We start from the raw sequence: 22049 nt of genomic DNA, 5'->3' as shown, positions 1-22049 counted from the left end.
TCTGGAGTGCATAAGGGCACACTTGTATTGTGTAGGTGAAGCCCACATATATATGGCCCCAATCCCACAGTATGTGTTGGGGACACAACAGCAGTGGACTGATGGCAGGAATGGCAGCATGACATACTCACAGCCCACTACAGAACAACCCCTGACAGCATATCATATGTGCAAAGCCTGGTATGTAGGTGGAGGACAGAGGCTGGAACACAGGCCCATATGTGTAAAACTGTTGTCATACACTAAGCAAGTCACTGGTGCTACAGGATAGTCTGCAACATACCCTTAGTCAGGAATATAAAGTTAGAAACAGAAATGGATGTAGCCATGTACTGCTAGCACTCAACACACACACACTGCCAGTGATACATCTGACACAAGACCTGTGTGGGGTGGATAGACAAAATATAATAGGCACACCTCTGGCCATCAAGTGGATAGGCCCACAGTTGAGAGCTATGCAGACAGATTGCATTCCAAGTTAAACTAGTATGTACATACAAACCCTGTAACACCAATACATACAACAACTCTACTCACACTCTGTCTGTAGTTCTGGAACCTCCTACAAATATGTAGCTGGCCTGAGTGTACAGGTTCTCCTGTAAGAGGTATTGCTACCTGCTGTCTGTAACATGGATGCCCACAGACAAGAAGGATGTCCATCATACAGGAAAGGTAAAGGGACTATGCCCACATGATGTAGGGATTTATAGTAGTTGGTTGCCACGACAGTGGTAATTGGAAGTACTACACAGCATGCTGCATGCAGGTAGCACATGGAGGACACTGATTGGTGCAGAGGCCATCACCTGATAATGTACATCACCTACAAATTCCATGCTGCAATCTATGCAAAGCAGCTCATTCCATTTACTGGAGAAAGACTGAGAGAGTGAGAGAGAGAGAGTGTGTATCAAGAAAAAAGAATACCAAACATTCTAGAAGAGTCTTCAGTCCCAGAACAGGTATGTGAAGTATATATGTATGTAATTGAGCATAGTACTTAGTCCATAATAATGAGATAGATGATGTGGAATGCTTTATATGTGCCTTCAGGTGTTGTTGTTGTAATGATATTCAGCTGAACAACTGCTAAGGACAATAGACTCCATCCCTGTGGGTAGTGGGCCATACCCCTCAACTGTGCAGAGCAGCACTGACTGATAAGATGTAAGTCATCATAGTGTGTGTTGTGTAATGGGAAGTATGTATATTACGTGGCCAATAGCTGTGGTGGAAGTAATGCCATTATGATGGACACGTGGAATCCACAGCCCACCCCTTGCAGGATACTCATGTTAATCTGTATTGTATCATGCAGGGATGCCAAAGGTGTGTAATAGAGTTACCTGCAATCTGGCCCTACATGTACCCCCCTAATGTCAGGCTGTGTCCATATGTGGCACGTGCCTGTGTTGTAGCAAGGCAGAACAGTGCAGCTGTGTGTGATATTGTGGACCTGATGTCTGAATGTACCCCACATATATATATATATATATATATATATATATATATATATATATATATATATGTATAAATGTATGTCCACAAATATACAGATACCCATTTGTAGACATATATATGAGCACATATACACATCACATATATCTACACATATATAGATATAAATCTATATGCACATCTACATATATACAAACACACACCAAACATATATGTATGTAAATACATGTCCCCTATATTACTACCACAGTGTTGCATCCTTTGAGTGAGGAAACAGCACACATAGCAATACACACAGATATCTATAGCTGTCAGTGTGTGCAACATGGACGGGTATGTCACATGTGAACCCCTTGTTGGGACCACATTACCCTTGTCTGTGAAGTATGGAATGGGAATATGGGGAAGTATGGCAGGTATAGTTGTGAAGGTGGTCAGGGTTGGTAGGTATATAGGACAGCCTACAGGGGTGGTATGTGACATGTGGTGGGTAAACACCCAGGATGGTGTGTGGTCTGTGATGTGGACGTCCCATGGGCCCCAGTATGGACACAATGGGAACAACCCTCCTACCCACTGCTACTCACAACAGCAGTCCATGTCCTGAAGGTGCCTGGCCTAGAGGCTGAGCAGGAGGAGCATGTTGTCCCTGTGAATGCGTACTGGGTGCCTCAGAGTGATGTAGCACATCCCACATGTGTCTGTGGAGCCCATTATGGAACAGACCCTGGACCTGAGTGCAGGGGACAGGAACATGTCTGTGTGTGCCCTCGGGGGGCAACATCCCCTGGGTTGGTTCCACCTTATGGTATTGCTGGACCAGTACATGAGGAGGCCCCAGGGTGGGACACACGTGATGTGGCCGGGTAACATGGGCAGATGTGTTTGGAGAGGTGGTTCTGCTGGCCAATAGTACATATACATGCTATTGTGTCACTGTTATAGAACATATGTTGGTAGTAATAGTCTACACAATCCCAGAACATGTCCAACAGCATGCATAGATAAAAGCAATAACACAGTATGTCAGATGTGGAGCACACACATAGCAGGCATACCACAGGCATAAATGGAACCATTGTGGCCCTGACAATGGCATGCAGGTGAATAGTCTGTAACAGGCCGGCAATAATAGTGTCCACACAGGGAACATGGCTCCAAACACATTGCACAAAGCATGGTACAGTACAATATCTGCCCCACTGGTAGGTATACTGTAGCCATACCTATTGAGATATGTGTACGGTTTGTTGTCACTGATATGGTGGATGGGGTGACAGTGATGTGTATTAAAAACTGTAGTAACCTTGCTGCATGACCTGCTCACACCTGTGTCCATCTTTGTCTTTTAGGCACAATGTCTTATGCAAGGCTGCCAGCCTACTCAGAGGTGGAAAATGACATCCTGCTGGATGGACTAATCCATCACTATGCAACCTTGTTTGGCCCAGCTGCTCATGATCAGCAGGAGTGGACCGCCCTGTGGAGTGACCTAGTCCACAGGGTCAATGATGTCGGACTGCACAACCGCAGTTAAGAGCATGTCCAGCATCATTGTTCTGACCTGCTTCGCAATGCCCGTCAGCATGCTGCTGCAGTCTGGGGGGTATCACCTCACTACAGGAAGGGCCATGCCATCCATCCCTCCCTGACACATGTGGAGGAGCTCCTGGCCAGCCTGGTGGCACCTGCTCGTCTGGACACACACCAACTGCTAGACACCTTTGTGGAGGTGGGTGCCACCCACACACTGGCTGAGGAGCATGCAAGTAAGGTCACAGGGCACATTCATAGACCATTGATAGACCACTGTTGTGTATGCATCCGCATCGGTACAGGTAGATCATGCATATCTGACATGTCATAGAAATATTTTGTTGCTGCACAGTAGTGATAAACAGATGTCCATATGTGGAAGTATTGTGGAAAAGTACTGTTGATGTATTGTAATACAGCACCCACCCTGTAGCACTGCCACAGTTGTGGCCACTGACTATGCATCTCTCACCCTCTTATGTAGGTCCCTCCAGGATACCACCAAGGCAGCAGCTTATAGCTGGTGAGTATGGTTTATTTAGATGCTTGCCAATACATCCGGCATGTAATGGCTATGGTATATGCTATGCACACATCTAACACACCTACCCAGAATGCATGCTGTACATGTGCATGTATTGTTGCTGTGAAATGCACGGCATCACAGGGGTGACCATGATGGAATATTGGAAGGGTATGTCAGACACCTGCATGATAACTAACATCCTGTCATTTCGGAATGTGTCCACAGGGAGTAACATAATGGTGGGAGACATGGCCTACAGTAGGGACATATTTGGAACAACAACCATATACAGTGCAACACCAGTGTATATACCTGTAGGACAATGGCAACTGCTGCAGAGATACACTATGGCATAAGGCATTACAGTGGTCCATATTATCAATTGAGACTAGGCTGTAACATGTGATGTTTAGTGTATGGGACACTACAAGCTGACACACGTGCAGGGCTTACTTGTCATGCATCTGTAAAAAGGCTGAAGGAGAGGGAGGGGTGTCAGCATGACACACCAGTGCACTGCAGTAGGGATCCTAAGGATGCTAAGAATGGCTGTATCTGCACATAGTCAGGTTCAGGACCTGTGGCAGCTGTAACCCTACCCCCACAGCAATAGTGACGGTAGTGTGTGAACACCAAGGGATTTGCACATGAGTAGACCTTGCAATTATGCAGAATAGGGGGACATGTGTAGGGCAGACTGAACATACACTGGCAAATACAGATGGCCCACACAGGTATACCTCTGTCAGGATTATTGACTGCTGTAGTACACACAACAAGAGGTGAGACAAATTGTCACAATAAGGGTGTGCACACATATGCCCACACAGTGTGTATGCATTGTGGTCAGCATCCGCACACCTAACGCATTCCTTAGACACTACATGTGAAAGTACAGGACATATGTCACATATCGGGCTCATGTGCTGCTAAGATATGTGGTGATGTGGTCCCATGGCAGATCAAGGATGGGTGCATCATATCAATAAAAGTGTGTACACCCCCCCAGAGCCACAGTATGCTCTGATGGTTGTCAGTGTAAGAGCACTGGATTGGTCATACATGGTCCACTGATATTGAGAGCTGTGCATCAGACATTAGACATTCACAAATGACATCTGTCCACATATCATACCAGGTATGTGTTGCTGGAAAACATAGGGGCTGTGAGCATTAAAGCTGACATAACCGACACAGTAGTACACATTCAGAAATGGGCTGGACACCTGTGAGGTGTGGTGCATAGTACATGGCAGGGTGCAGAACAGATGCACAGAAATACCGTGTTCATGGGTGCAGTGGTATCCAGGGGAAGGGGCTTCACCTAGTGACACAGCACATGCATCACATACATGTATACTGTTGCTAGCATGGATTGACTATATCTGCATTGCATACTGTTGGGTACCATATGTTATGCATGTTGACAGAGGAGTACTAGGAGGACTGTGTGTACTATCATTGTAGCAGCAAAAAACAAACCAATACAACTAAAACAGTTGCATGTAACTGATAACTTTAGAATAATGAGCGGAAAGCAACTATGATGCACGAAAAGACTTTATTATAACACAAACCAACTAAGCGCTTTCACCCGCCACAATGCAGGTTTCATCAGAGTAACAAACAAATGGAGCAGCATGTCATTTATACAGCTATCTGACCAATGGAAACAATTCATTAATTTCATATGTAATTAGCAAATCTATCATTAGTAACTCAATATTATACCAAAATATCTGAATAATCACATTAAAATACTGTAATGCGTTTGTAAGGCTTAACCATAACACTACAGAACTTATATTGAAAGGATATATATTTATAATAATATTAATAATTAACAATGATGTATAAATATATATAAATATCAACAATTAATTACATGTTTTAATAAATTAGTTCCAATAAATAATGTATATAAATATATATATTAAAAAAATTTTTATATATAAAATATATAATAAAAATATAATAAAAAAATATAATAAAAATTCTAAAATGCGTATAACATCTAAATTTTATGTGCATTTAATTTTAACTTACTAGAAATAGAAATTTGCTCATTAATACCAGGTTTCTTGCATGCATTTAATCTCAATTGCCACAAACATTCCTTTAATTCTAATAAGGCATTTACATCACCCTCTTTTGACATTTCTTGCGGTATTCTATCTATAACAAAAAACAGAAATTTCTTGAATTCTGGACATACTAAACTGTGTACAAAAAGTGCATTAGTTGTTTTTTTGTTTTTGATATCCCTAATGTGTTCTGCTATTCTTTCTTTTAGTTTTCTTATGGTCTTTCCAACATAGAATGCTTGACAATTCAAGCATATAGCCACATAAACCATTAATTTCATATTGCAATTCACATGTCCTGGACATCTTAGAGTACGATGGTAACCCTTAACTGCAACATATGGTCCATCTCTAATAAATCGACATGACCTGCAGAATCCACATTTACTCATTTGCGGGTCTTTAAATCTTATCACACTTTCGTAATATTCTTTTAAATTTCTGCCTCTACTAAAAACTACTAGTGGCTTACTACCTATTTCATCCAAAATTTCACTTTGTGTGTTAAAAACATTATCCCATACTTCACTCATAATAGTTTTTATTTCATATGCATTGTTACTGTATGGTACTATCATAGCATTTATTTTCTGGCCACTATTGTAGTTGTGTGTTTCTTTTTTTGTCAATCCATATTTTAATATCGGCTGATAGTCAGTATGTCTCTTTTTAGAAATCTCCTTTTTAATATTCTGCAATAACCTGTTGGGATAGCCTCTCTTTAATAGCATATCAATTAAAAATTCTATTTCTGTTGCATAAATATTATCCTCACTAATCATCCTCGATAGCCTTACCATTTGTCCTTTAATCAGACTACGTTTTTGAAACTCTGGATGACAACTATTATAATGCAGATATGAATTTGAAAATGTTTTCTTCCGGTAAATACTTGACTCAAATTTATTATTCTTCTTATAAAGTTTGATATCCAAGTATTCACCAGTGTGATTGTTAAAATTATGGGTAAATTTTAAAAATTTTGTCGTTTGATTCAGGTAGTCAATAAATTCTAATAATTCATCTTGACTTCCTTTCCAAAACATCAATACATCGTCAAGATATCTCAAATATAAATCAATTCTTGGCCAGTATTTACTACAAAAAACAAAATTTCGTTCCCATGTGGCCAAAACTAGATTAGCATATATGGGGGCACATCTTGCCCCCATAGCCACACCTGAACATTGTTTATAAAATTCACCCCCAAATTTAAAAAAATTATTTTCCAAAACCATCTCCATCATTTCTAACATAGTTTTTCTTTTTACTATATGCATGTTGCTATAAAATCTCAAACTTTCCTCAAAATATTGTAGACCTTCATCCAAAGGAATTACTGAAAACAAATTATTGATGTCAATTGTAACTATACTAATATTGTCCAGGTTATCAATACTACTATTGTAGTCTTTTAATTTCTCCAAACACTGCCAAGAATCCTTTATAATATGGCTAATGTTACCTATTACCATACCACAATTGACATCTACATAATGTGCTATTGCTTCCATCTTTGATAATTTTGCAGAGACTATTGGTCTAAAAGGGGGGTTACTAACATTTTTATGTATCTTCGGTATTCCGAAGATTGACGGTGTTACTGGTGATTCTACTAATAAATAATTATATTCCTGTTCAGATATTGTACCATCGACATAAAGTTCATAAAGTTGCGAGTCTATCCTAGTATATGCTTTTACTATGTCGTATTTAGGAACTGTTTTGTAGGTCGTCTCATCATTCAACATTTCATTCATCCTGTTTGAATAATCTATGTTACTCATTATAACAACCCCACCCCCTTTGTCCGGTTTCATCACTCTATATGCACTATTTTCAATCAATTCTTTTAGACAAAACCTTTCAGCTACTGTAAGATTGTCACTAATGAAATGTTCTTCTTTCCAAAGTTTCCTAATTTGTAATTCACATAACAATTCAAAGAGGTAAATTATAGGACTATTGGGGGGGATAAATGTACTGAATCTCTTGAATGTAATTCTTGTTTCATTTTCCAGTGTATTCTTCCTATCTTTAAAAAACAATTTCAAATTCAACAATCTGGTATATGTTTTTAAATTTAACAATACTTTCCCCAAATCAGGTTTATAGTTAGGTATAAATTTAAACCCCTTTTTAAACAATGATAAAAAATCATCTTCTACAATTTTATCTGAATAATTATAAACAGAAAATCCACCATCAGTGATTATTTCACATTCTAAGTTCCCTTGTAACTTTGAGGTTTCAGTAGTTCGTAGATGCCAGTCCGAATCAGTATCAACAAGTTTAGTTAAATCCAACACTTTTTCACTATTTAATGTATTATTGCTAATATTTAAATTGTTATAGTCATTTGGGTTTACCTCATTACTTAACATATTTGTTGAATATAGTGTAGTGTTGTTTAAACAATCATCTACTGCATTTAATCCATTGAAACCGGCAATATTTGACAAAATTTCATCAGCATTATTTAAATGAGCCTGCCTATTCATATCGTCAACCACACATTCACAAACTATAAATTGTTCGATAACAACTGATTCATTAATAACTAAAACCTTCTCCGGTTGTTGTTCGAATAGTTCAGTTGGTGGTTGTAATAGACTTGCCGGTCCTGGTAACGCTCCCTTAGGTGTTCTGATCTGCGCAGGACCGGCTCCTCTAAAAAAAGTTCATTAGAATTGTCAGAATATTGGCGGTCATCCTCAAAAGTCTGAACATTTTTATCAGATACAACTGCATCTCTGTAGTGGGTTCTGTTGTTCACATAATTATTGTCCCGGCTCACATGTAACCTTTTAAAGTCTCTAAAATGAGCATAAGCACAGTTCTTTCGGTAGTCATTACTATCTCTTTGTAGTTTTTCATTTTTATAGTCAAGCCCCCTGCTAACATATCTGTTAATGTCATCCAGAACATTGTCCAACTTAAATTTATTGTGTTCATACAATAAATCTTTTTTTATGTTTTTATCTAGTACTGTTAAGGTTTCACTCAGTTTGGTTAATTTGCAATTATTGTTTTTGATAATCAATTTAATAAGTTGTTTCCCCGTATTATCAAACAAATTAATCAATTTGTTAAATAATTCAGTATCTCTTTCAAAGCCAAAAGGTACCTTAAACATACATAGTCCTTTCGGAACCTGTTGAAGCTCCAAGGAGCGTTCCAAAAACACATTATCCATTTGTAGTGTTTTGTATTTCTTTAATGTTCGCTCAAAATCAGATATTTGTTTCGTCAATGATTGGGATTCAGCAGTATTGTGGCCGTAGCTAAATGTTGGTGCTGTTAAAAGATGTTGTAAACCATTATCCACGCATCTTTGTTTATTTCTTACAACGCCATTTCGTCCCTCACCAGCGTTCGAAGTTGAATTCGGCTTCGGAATAACGTGCTCAAAACTTCCTGGATGTTAGCTTTTATAAAAAATAAGAATGGTGCTGAAATTTTTGAAGACAAATCTTTAATGGGAGAAAATGCAAATATTTCATTATCCGAAAGTGAAGAGCGTATCTTCACTTTACATTCTACTCCTGGTACGTCTAGAAGCCATCCAGCAGCCAGCAATTGTCCGAAGGATTCTATTGGCGAGGAAGCGATGCGTATACCGGAAGGAAGTTTTGAGCACGTTATTCCGAAGCTGAATTCAACTTCGAACGCTGGTGAGGGACGAAATGGCATTGTAAGAAATAAACAAAGATGCATGGATAATGGTTTACAACATCTTTTAACAGCACCAACATTTAGCTACGGCCACAATACTGCTGAATCCCAATCATTGACGAAACAAATATCTGATTTTGAGTGAACATTAAAGAAATACAAAACACTACAAATGGATAATGTGTTTTTGGAACGCTCCTTGGAGCTTCAACAGGTTCCGAAAGGACTACGTATGTTTAAGGTACCTTTTGGCTTTGAAAGAGATACTGAATTATTTAACGAATTGATTAATTTGTTTGATAATACGGGGAAACAACTTATTAAATTGATTATCAAAAACAATAATTGCAAATTAACCAAACTGAGTGAAACCTTAACAGTACTAGATAAAAACATAAAAAAAGATTTATTGTATGAACACAATAAATTTAAGTTGGACAATGTTCTGGATGACATTAACAGATATGTTAGCAGGGGGCTTGACTATAAAAATGAAAAACTACAAAGAGATAGTAATGACTACCGAAAGAACTGTGCTTATGCTCATTTTAGAGACTTTAAAAGGTTACATGTGAGCCGGGACAATAATTATGTGAACAACAGAACCCACTACAGAGATGCAGTTGTATCTGATAAAAATGTTCAGACTTTTGAGGATGACCGCCAATATTCTGACAATTCTAATGAACTTTTTTTAGAGGAGCCGGTCCTGCGCAGATCAGAACGCCTAAGGGAGCGTTACCAGGACCGGCAAGTCTATTACAACCACCAACCGAACTATTCGAACAACAACCGGAGAAGGTTTTAGTTATTAATGAATCAGTTGTTATCGAACAATTTATAGTTTGTGAATGTGTGGTTGACGATATGAATAGGCAGGCTCATTTAAATAATGCTGATGAAATTTTGTCAAATATTGCCGGTTTCAATGGATTAAATGCAGTAGATGATTGTTTAAACAACACTACACTATATTCAACAAATATGTTAAGTAATGAGGTAAACCCAAATGACTATAACAATTTAAGTATTAGCAATAATACATTAAATAGTGAAAAAGTGTTGGATTTAACTAAACTTGTTGATACTGATTCGGACTGGCATCTACGAACTACTGAAACCTCAAAGTTACAAGGGAACTTAGAATGTGAAATAATCACTGATGGTGGATTTTCTGTTTATAATTATTCAGATAAAATTGTACAAGATGATTTTTTATCATTGTTTAAAAAGGGGTTTAAATTTATACCTAACTATAAACCTGATTTGGGAAAAGTATTGTTAAATTTAAAAACATATACCAGATTGTTGAATTTGAAATTGTTTTTTTAAAGATAGGAAGGATACACTGGAAAATGAAACAAGAATTACATTCAAGAGATCCAGTACATTTATCCCCCCCAATAATCCTATAATTTGCCTCTTTGAAATGTTATGTGAATTACAAATTAGGAAACTTTGGAAAGAAGAACATTTCATTAGTGACAATCTTACAGTAGCTGAAAGGTTTTGTCTAAAAGAATTGATTGAAAATAGTGCATATAGAGTGATGAAACCGGACAAAGGGGGTGGGGTTGTTATAATGAGTAACATAGATTATTCAAACAAGATGAATGAAATGTTGAATGATGAGACGACCTACAAAACAGTTCCTAAATACGACATAGTAAAAGCATATACTAGGATAGACTGGCAACTATATGAACTTTATGTCGATGGTACAAAACAGGAATATAATTATTTATTAGTAGAATCACCAGTAACACCGTCAATCTTCGGAATACCGAAGATACATAAAAATGTTAGTAACCCCCCTTTTAGACCAATAGTCTCTGCAAAATTATCAAAGATGGAAGCAATAGCACATTATGTAGATGTCAATTGTGGTATGGTAATAGGTAACATTAGCCATATTATAAAGGATTCTTGGCAGTGTTTGGAGAAATTAAAAGACTACAATAGTAGTATTGATAACCTGGACAATATTAGTATAGTTACAATTGACATCAATAATTTGTTTTCAGTAATTCCTTTGGACGAAGGTCTACAATATTTTGAGGAAAGTTTGAGATTTTATAGCAACATGCATATAGTAAAAAGAAAAACTATGTTAGAAATGATGGAGATGGTTTTGGAAAATATTTTTTTTAAATTTGGGGGTGAATTTTATAAACAATGTTCAGGTGTGGCTATGGGGGCAAGATGTGCCCCCATATATGCTAATCTAGTTTTGGCCACATGGGAACGAAATTTTGTTTTTTGTAGTAAATACTGGCCAAGAATTGATTTATATTTGAGATTTCTTGACGATGTATTGATGTTTTGGAAAGGAAGTCAAGATGAATTATTAGAATTTATTGACTACCTGAATCAAACGACAAAATTTTTAAAATTTACCCATAATTTTAACAATCACACTGGTGAATACTTGGATATCAAACTTTATAAGAAGAATAATAAATTTGAGTCAAGTATTTACCGGAAGAAAACATTTTCAAATTCATATCTGCATTATAATAGTTGTCATCCAGAGTTTCAAAAACGTAGTCTGATTAAAGGACAAATGGTAAGGCTATCGAGGATGATTAGTGAGGATAATATTTATGTAACAGAAATAGAATTTTTAATTGATATGTTATTAAAGAGAGGCTATCCCAACAGGTTATTGCAGAATATTAAAAAGGAGATTTCTAAAAAGAGACATACTGACTATCAGCCGATATTAAAATATGGATTGACAAAAAAAGAAACACACAACTACAATAGTGGCCAGAAAATAAATGCTATGATAGTACCATACAGTAACAATGCATATGAAATAAAAACTATTATGAGTGAAGTATGGGATAATGTTTTTAACAGACAAAGTGAAATTTTGGATGAAATAGGTAGTAAGCCACTAGTAGTTTTTAGTAGAGGCAGAAATTTAAAAGAATATTACGAAAGTGTGATAAGATTTAAAGACCCGCAAATGAGTAAATGTGGATTCTGCAGGTCATGTCGATTTATTAGAGATGGACCATATGTTGCAGTTAAGGGTTACCATCGTACTCTAAGATGTCCAGGACATGTGAATTGCAATACGAAATTAGTGGTTTATGTGGCTATATGCTTGAATTGTCAAGCATTCTATGTTGGAAAGACCATAAGAAAACTAAAAGAAAGAATAGCAGAACACATTAGGGATATCAAAAACAAAAAAACAACTAATGCACTTTTTGTACACAGTTTAGTATGTCCAGAATTCAAGAAATTTCTGTTTTTTGTTATAGATAGAATACCGCAAGAAATGTCAAAAGAGGGTGATGTAAATGCCTTATTAGAATTAAAGGAATGTTTGTGGCAATTGAGATTAAATGCATGCAAGAAACCTGGTATTAATGAGCAAATTTCTATTTCTAGTAAGTTAAAATTAAATGCACATAAAATTTAGATGTTATACGCATTTTAGAATTTTTATTATATTTTTTTATTATATTTTTATTATATATTTTATATATAAAAATTTTTTTAATATATATATTTATATACATTATTTATTGGAACTAATTTATTAAAACATGTAATTAATTGTTGATATTTATATATATTTATACATCATTGTTAATTATTAATATTATTATAAATATATATCCTTTCAATATAAGTTCTGTAGTGTTATGGTTAAGCCTTACAAACGCATTACAGTATTTTAATGTGATTATTCAGATATTTTGGTATAATATTGAGTTACTAATGATAGATTTGCTAATTACATATGAAATTAATGAATTGTTTCCATTGGTCAGATAGCTGTATAAATGACATGCTGCTCCATTTGTTTGTTACTCTGATGAAACCTGCATTGTGGCGGGTGAAAGCGCTTAGTTGGTTTGTGTTATAATAAAGTCTTTTCGTGCATCATAGTTGCTTTCCGCCCATTATTCTAAAGTTAACAACTAAAACAGTTATTGGTAGAGCAAAGCTTTCAGGTACAACAACCCTTCTTCAGTGCAATCGTGCAGTGAAGAAGGGTTGTTGTACCTGAAAGCTTTGCTCTACCAATAAATGTTTTAGTTGTATCGGTTTGTTTTTTGCTGCTTCTTTGGACTTCACAAGCTGCTACTTAACCCCTGTTCCTGTTTTATACTGATATTGTACTATCATTGTGCAACCTCACCTGTATGTGTGTGTGTGCATCCTGGCGGGTAGTTAGTCTGTCTGTAGGGTCACTCTGGTGAAGTAGAAGGAGGTTGATGCATGTAGGATGCTTGTGTGCATGTGTGTGTGTTTGTGTGTAGGGCCATGTATGCACATGTTTGATTGTGGGGTGTTCATACAACAGTACCTCCCTCTGGGATCATGCAGTACATGTACATGGACTGCCACATTACACACCAGGAATACTTGTCATGTGTGTAATCACAGGACAGCTGATAGTATAATATGATCTGTAGCATGGAACAGGCATCGAGAGGGAAGATAGACACCAGGTCCACCCTTAATATCGCATTCAGCAGAGAGGTCACCTACAACCCACATATGCAACACTACAGATGTATTGTGGAAGTACTAGTCAACACCAGGGAGTGTATCCAAATATTACAGTTGTCACATGATAGGCTGAATGAGCAGCATATCTGGCATGTACTGAGCATTACATACACATGACACACCAGTACGTGATATTATCGATAGAACATCATAGCCCACACATATAGTGGCCATGCTCATGATGTCCAGACATACACAGGGTGCATACCAAATGACAGCAGAGAGGCCACGTAAAACCACTACACATAGATTAGGCAGGTAATGTAGTAACAGGTCTTGTGTTGTGACCACCTGTGTAGGCATTTAGAGGACTGATATGTTAATGAGTGGTATCAATGTGTGCATATTAACAAGTGTGATGCAGGATGGGGTACCACATGGACATATATGTGAGACTGTCTGTAAAGCCATGGATAGGTAGGGATTACGGAGGTGTGTGTGTGTGTGTGTGTGTGTGTGTGTGTGTGTGTGTGTGTGTGTGTGTGTGTGTGTGTGTGTGTGTGTGTGTGTGTGTGTGTGCGTGTTTGTGTGTGTGTGTGTACTGTTAGGCAATGCTGTACAGGTTTTAAAGTGCATTTATTGTTTTCCCCCTACAGATGGTGAGGTGGATCAGGGTCCCTGCTGCATGCAATCTGATGATGGTGTCCATACAGACACCAAAGATGATGATAGTATTGTTGAGGCACAGGTGGGGTTGTCAATGGCTGACACTGCACCATCATTTGACATCCCCCTTTTAGCCATCCCAATCCCACACACAGTTTCAGTGCCTATACATACCTCATCACCAGTGGCTATAGTGGAGGGACAGCTGGTGTTTGGTGGCAGTGCACAGGAAAGTGTGGTAACCATGCCTACTGTGGCCAGTCGCAGCAGGCATAGCCAGATGTCTGGCAGGGCACCACATAGGCGGCTTTCCAAAGGTGCTCATGGTATGGCCACTGGACATCATGCCTCTAGCAGAGGCGACATAGCTGGTACCAGCAGGTGCATGTTTCAGGCGGTCATGGCAGCGCAGGCATGTATGGAAAGTTACACCAGACAGGGCCTGAGGCTGCAGAGGGCTGCTCTCACATCTGTAAGTGACAACATATGTAAACTGTCTTGTGCCATTTGTGCGTATACCGAGCTCATGGATAGATGGCATAGTAAGATGACAGCCCTCATCGGCCGTGGTGTGTCCATGCTTCAACATGTGGTGGGGGTGCAGCGACAGCTGCATGGATGTAGGCCAGCAACACCAATAGCTGGCAGTCAACGTGGACATGGTAAGACATCAAGGGGCTCCCATAGTGGCAGTACCAGCCACAGCAGTGTGTGGGGGAGCTGTCCACACCACACCACAGCAGGCCAAGTGCACGTGGTCCTGGCCAGTCCCAGGAGGGGCCTGGTACCAGCAGACATTTGTCATCAGCTGATGAGAGTAGCACACCGAGGCCTGTACCTGGACGTGCCCATGTAACCCCTGGCTGGCACAGTCCATGTGTCTGTGGCTAGAGGCAGTGAACTGCACACCCTGCAAGGTATGGTCTGCAGCTGTCCATAAACACCTGTCTAGGGCAGCCATATGGCAGAACTGTGTGCATGCATACCCACACACTATAAAAACACACCTAGGGCACCCCCATACCTACACACACCACAGCACCATGCCCAGCTCACTGCAGTACACCCCTCACCCACATACATGGTGTGCCCACCCTCGGCCTCTGGCAAACCAATATCACACCCTGTGCATATGATGATACCTGTGCTACATCCCTGTCATCCATACCATCAATGCAGGGACAGGCTATTATGGTTTTAATGCACACGGTGACTGTACTGCTGTGTACCACAGTACTGCAGTGTAACATGTTGCAAGGAGTAAAGTGTAATGCATATATGGCAGGTAGTGTAGCCATCAAGCAATGATGCATTATAGCTGTTAGTAACACCGGTTGATCATGGTCTCTATAATGTTATCTATTTGTGTTGTAGGTGTACATATGTCAGCACAATGATGCCCTGTGCATATGATGACACCTGTGCCACATCCCTGTCATCCACACCATCAATGCAGGGACAGGTTAATATGGTGCTGATGTACACAAGGACTGTACTACAGTGTACCACAGTACTGCAGTGTAACATGTTGTAAGGAGTAAAATGTAATGCATATATGTCAGGTAGTGTAGCCGTCCAGCAATGATGCATTATAGCTGTTAGTAACACTGGCTGATTGTGGTCCCTATAATGTTATCCATTTGTGTTATAGGTGAACATGTATTAGCACAAGGATGGTCTGCACTCGTATTCCACAACAGGGTATGGCACTGTGGTGACACCATGGCTGTGACATATCTGGGGTACAGTTGAACAAATGTCACAGGTTACTAAAACGGTTATTGCATGTGCCACATGGACAGGTGACCCAGTGAGGCACGTATACCCTACAACCTGATGTAGACCGATCCACATACACGCACACTGTTACTTGGCAACACTGGGGCTAGACCCCATACCTAGCTATGTAGTGATATTTAAGTGTGTGGCTTACATTGCACACACCACACAGCGCTTAAGGTGAGGTGTGTCCCAGGTTACATGTTACATGCAGAACATCCCCAGACATTTACAGTATGCTAATGGGGGATGTAATGGGTGTATATGGACAATATGTAGTGTGACATACTTTCATATACACATTAACAGACACATAACAGGCAGACATGCATCCGAGATAACAGGGCCTATCGCTGCTAACTAACTTGACCACGTGTCCAGTGTGTTACAGGTAGGCTGCACACAGCACATGCATAACTGGCCTAGATTGTGGTATCAGTTACCTGTATGGTTGATAGTGACAGTGGTAACCATAAAGTGGTACATGGGACATATACCAGGTGTACCTTGGTGTACTGACAGTGTACACAGCACCCACATGCCCCAGTGGATATTGAACTCCCTGAAACCCATGATGACACTCTGCCATACATACCATCACACATTGGCTGCGACTGCGATACAACCCATAGTATACCCCAACAGCGGTACTACAGGGATATGCGTCTAATGCACATGCCACATGTGTAGTAGGGTGTTACATTGTCATGCCACACCTATGGGCAGCAACAACACTACCTGTACTACTGTGTGGCAAAGGATATTGTAATAGGAGTATGAGGTCTTGGAATGCTGTACCCTACAGTTATATGTGCATGCACAACTACACACACATGCCAGAATACAATGGGTATCTCATGCCTATCAACCCATTTTTACAACACGGTTGTGCTGGTACTGCAAGGCTCATGTAGCCGGTATGGGGAGGAGCTTAACAGGGTACATGTAATATACCATACAGCAGCAGCCAAAACTGACTATGGGAGTTGCGTGGGTTGTGAAGGCCCTCATGGAATTCCCAAGTACAGGTGGCTAACACACAGACACTGCTATGCTCAGTCATGCACACGTACACATGTGTCAGTACAGGGGTGCATCACTGCAGGTGGTCATAGCTGTGTACCTAGCTATTGTCCAAGGAGAGATGGGTTGTGTAGGGGGTTGTGTGTACAGTGGTATCCTGCCACTTGCCAGGCGGCAGCATGCAATCTATCAACAGACACTACCATGGTGACCCTCAGTGTGAGAATGACGTGCACCAGCCAATCCTCCAGGTGCCTCCTGCACATGGCCACTGAGGTGATAATGTTGACATGTATGCAACATGCATTACAACACATAGTTAGTGACTGTGATGGAGACCTGTACCCTAGCATGTTCTGTTGACTGTGGTAGTGCAGTGGAGGTACCCATGGCATGTGGTGCATACAGGGTGCCATCTCCTATATGTGCTAGTTCTTACACAGCTGGGCAGACACGTCAGTGTCAATCAAGCTTAGCTTGCCTGTACATATCCCAGATGGATACCTGCCATCTTCACATCTGTACAGCGACTGGCAGTCATCAGCTTGGCAAGTAGTTATGCAGTAGGATGAGTGTGTTGACAGATAGACATTTGACAACAATATGTATGCCATAACTACACGTTGGAGGCCCTCACTAACATGTGCTGTACAGACGGTAATCTAAAGTTACATTCCACATGTCGGATCATTACCCAGTAAGGGGTATATACTGTGACACAGCTCACACACCAGAGATACAACAGGGAGGTCTCAGTGACCAGCTATGCCTGCAGGTGTGCCTGTTGTCAGTACTACATTTAGCACTCTGCTCTTGCCTGGATAAGCACTGTCAACAGTAGTACTGCCATGATACACTACATGCCAGTGTGACAGCACCTACCCTGGCCTACTACCTCTGTGTGTATCACATTCACATGGATAACAGTGCTGTACAGGCCTCATATACATCGGTGTCCCACACATGGCACTCACACCCCTTGCTACTCTGGTGACAGCACATAGGCGCATGTATTGTAAATGGCATTTCATACACTTATTACAGATGTCATTATCCTGCTATATTATCAGACTGGGTGGTGTGAACTGGTTACCAGGGCTAAGCCATGCTTAGCAAGTATCAACATTGCTGCAGTATAACAGCTGAGCTGATTTGTGCAATGGTAAGTGAAGCCTACACTTTGTAAGCTCCCATACATTCACCCATAGCTTAGCACCACTTAGCTTTGTGCAAACCAGTGCAAACGTACTGAAAACTGCTCAAAATTGCCTTAACCACTCTGTATCCAACAGCCTTTGTTCTGCCCAGCAACAAAATAAACAGCCCTTACTGGTCTTGAACCCAAGACCCTGTACACTAAAGTCACAACACTTAACCACTACGCAATGACCACTGTGAAGACAGCTGTTGTTTTACCAATATAGCTGTCAATACACATATTGAGTAGTATTGAACAATTGCCTTTACTTCCACACTTGTATAGTACTTGTCACTAATATCACATATGTTGTTTTATCATAATGTATACATAGCAGATACATACAGTGAGATACATCTGGGAGGGTATACTCAACCGTGAGGTTTACACATGTCAGGAATATGGATATATACATATAATAGGTAGATATATGTCTGCATGTACATACGCATGTATACTCATACATATGTCTGTATACACATCTGTATAGTGCAACATATATATGGCCATGTGTATATCTCTTTGTATGTACACACACACACACACACACACACACACATATATATATATATATATATATATATATATATATATATATTTAGATATATCTATATATAGCTATATATGTAGTCACATCCTATGTGTACAGATATGCCTAGTTACGTTGGTATATATGTAGATATCTATAACTATATGTGCATACATATTTATTATTTATTCTGATATACCTATTACTGCATATATATATGTAGATATATGTGCATATGTATCTCTATCTGTATATGTGTAGACATATATTGCTCTGTATATGTATATATCCGAGTTTTTACATGTATATATATATATATATATATATATAGATATATATACAAATCCATCTATGTATGTCGATATGTATATGTGTATATATCTATATAGATATATGGATAATTATATATACATGTATATTCACCATATGTCCTGAAAATGGAGTGGACCCCTACCTCAGTCCCAATAGTCCCAACTTCATAGTGCAAGGGGATGTCAGGTATGTATTGCAGGTATATTTGTAGACTATTGCTACAGTAATAGGGATTGTCTTCACAGACATGATGAATGTGGGAGGTCACATCTGCTTTTAACATGTGCGCCATTGGTTACTGACAGACATCCTAAGGACATTTATTTATTTATTTATTCATTTATTTTACATTTGTTGACCGGGCTTGTCTAACTGGATACAAGTCCATTTTCATTAGAGGCCCGAGGAGAAAAGCTCCACTATAACAGTCTAAGGTAACACACTAAGAAAAAAATATACAAAAGGATAACTAAACTACTAAGCAGGAGTTATCAACTAATTAGCATAAACAAAACAACAGAGCAGCAATTAGCAAATCAAAAACACACAGCAACAACAGCAATATTTAAATACAGAATTGCATTTTTATAGCATCTGGACTTGGACTTCATAGTACAGTGTCACTGCTAGCACAGTAATGCTCCTGTGGACTACAGCAGAGATATGGCCAATATATGTGGACAGTTTGACACACTCTGGACAGTCCAGAGGTATACACAGAACCCCTTAGTGCAAGATATGTGGACCAAGCCTGACAATGTGGATGTTAACAGCCATGTAGATGGGTATAACACGTAACTACTGGTATACATTTGCCCCCATAGGTTATGAATTCACACACCCCTGTCTGTCCTGACACATAATAACCACTGATACAGAAGTGCCATGGCCACATACTACCCACTAGTTATTGACATACATCTGTATAGCATCCCACTGCTTTGTCTGACATACATAACTATTATGGTGGCCTGGCAGCATTACATCTGGCAAGTATCTGGACATGACATCTCACTGGGTAAGTACACTAAGCTGCTAGGCATGTAACAAAGAACTGTGCAGGCTACAGGCAGACTGGCTCAACACTGGCCTACATTTCCTATGTGGGTATACACATGTACCTGCATATATAGCAGGCTCTACAGGCATGTCACAGCACAGAGTAACAAACACCTGTGTGAAAGTGCATAACCACAACCAATGTGAACACAGCCACAGCCAGATATGGTAAGCTAGCATAATATTACAGTATATGGACTATCTGTTCAACACCATCCTCATATGTGCCACTCACACACTAACTGTATATCTACTGGGCTGCTACACAGTGTGGTCCAATGTCTGTCTGTGGTATGGGACATGTATGTGTTTGGCCCTACAAACATGTAAGCCAATAGAGTAACATACAGTGGAGCAGCATGTAACATCAGATAGAACAGAACCAAGAACAATGACATATACCACAGTCTGTACACAGGTCAAGGTACATATTAACAATACACACACTATCGACAATCACCATAAGTACACAGACCTCAGTACTGTACAAACAACCACAGAATGTCCAGGTTATGTCATCAAATATAACCCTTACTATACATAACATGTGTAGTAGTCTGATATCTCACTGGCTTGTTATCAGATATGATGTCAATAAATATGGTGTACAGTACATATGCACCTCTTACTGCATGACATATGTACAAAGGTTGACAGAGTTGTGGCTGGAGACACAAACACAGGGCCAATATTGACATGTTGCTGCGATAACCTCATACATTTACTGTTGTAACAGGGTTTGTTGCAACATATGTCCTATGAGGGATATGAAGTCAATAACTCTCACAGCTGTCACCATCTACAGACTGCAATCATCACACTACCCTCTGCAGTTCACAGATTGGTGCTCTGTGGGTAACACAAGAAACAAAAGGCACCACACTGCCCAGTCTGCAGATTACCCTACAGATGGGTGTTTCCTCATAAACATAGCACTGACATGACAGGCATTAAAACATGTAGGACAGCCATATCCACACACACACTGTTAAACCAGCATTACTCCAAATGCAGTATATCAGCACTTACAGTCTGTAGTCAAGTCAGGCACACCCCCTCCTGTGTGTTGGCCTGTTTCCACAGTGTATGTTGTTAGAGGTAAATCCCCAATCCATCTGTGATGCTGTTTGCCAAACAACAGATCAAGTTCCTGCACACAGTGAATGAAAAGGCCCAACACCAACATGATGTTCCTAGATATTGGAGTGTGTTTCCATGCAATTGGCTATGGGAATGTTACCACAGCTGTTCCACATGCAATCAGCTAGAGGAGGGCTAAAATTTGTGCAGAGGCCATCAGCTGATCATGAGCATCACTTACAATACACATGCTGCTGCCTAAGCAAAGCAGGTGTAAGTCTCCACATCCACCAGAGATGGAGTGAGAGAGAGGCAGACAGAGGCAAAGATAAGTCAGGGATGGGTGGGAGAGTAAAACTTGAGCATGCTTGTGTCACACATCTACCAGTACAAGGTATCAAACCCCTGACGACTATGTATTGCTATCACATGTCTATGCAGTTATTGGATGCACCACATAGATTACATGTTGAGGAGCCCACCAAATGTATATGTGATGATGAGTGACATCTGCAACAGTGATATGGTAGTTATACGGTAGGGCAGTACACGTGCCTGTATGCATGAACAGGTGTCAGCATCAAGACAGTCACACTTTCACAGGGATGCACACACATTGACACAGGGCCAGGGATGCAACTCATC

Source organism: Protopterus annectens, chromosome 2.part1, assembly GCF_019279795.1.
Source record: "Protopterus annectens isolate FY-2018-M chromosome 2.part1, PAN1.0, whole genome shotgun sequence".
In the NCBI taxonomy this organism is placed as follows: Eukaryota; Metazoa; Chordata; order Ceratodontiformes; family Protopteridae; genus Protopterus; species Protopterus annectens.
This window is presented reverse-complemented; position numbering follows the sequence as displayed.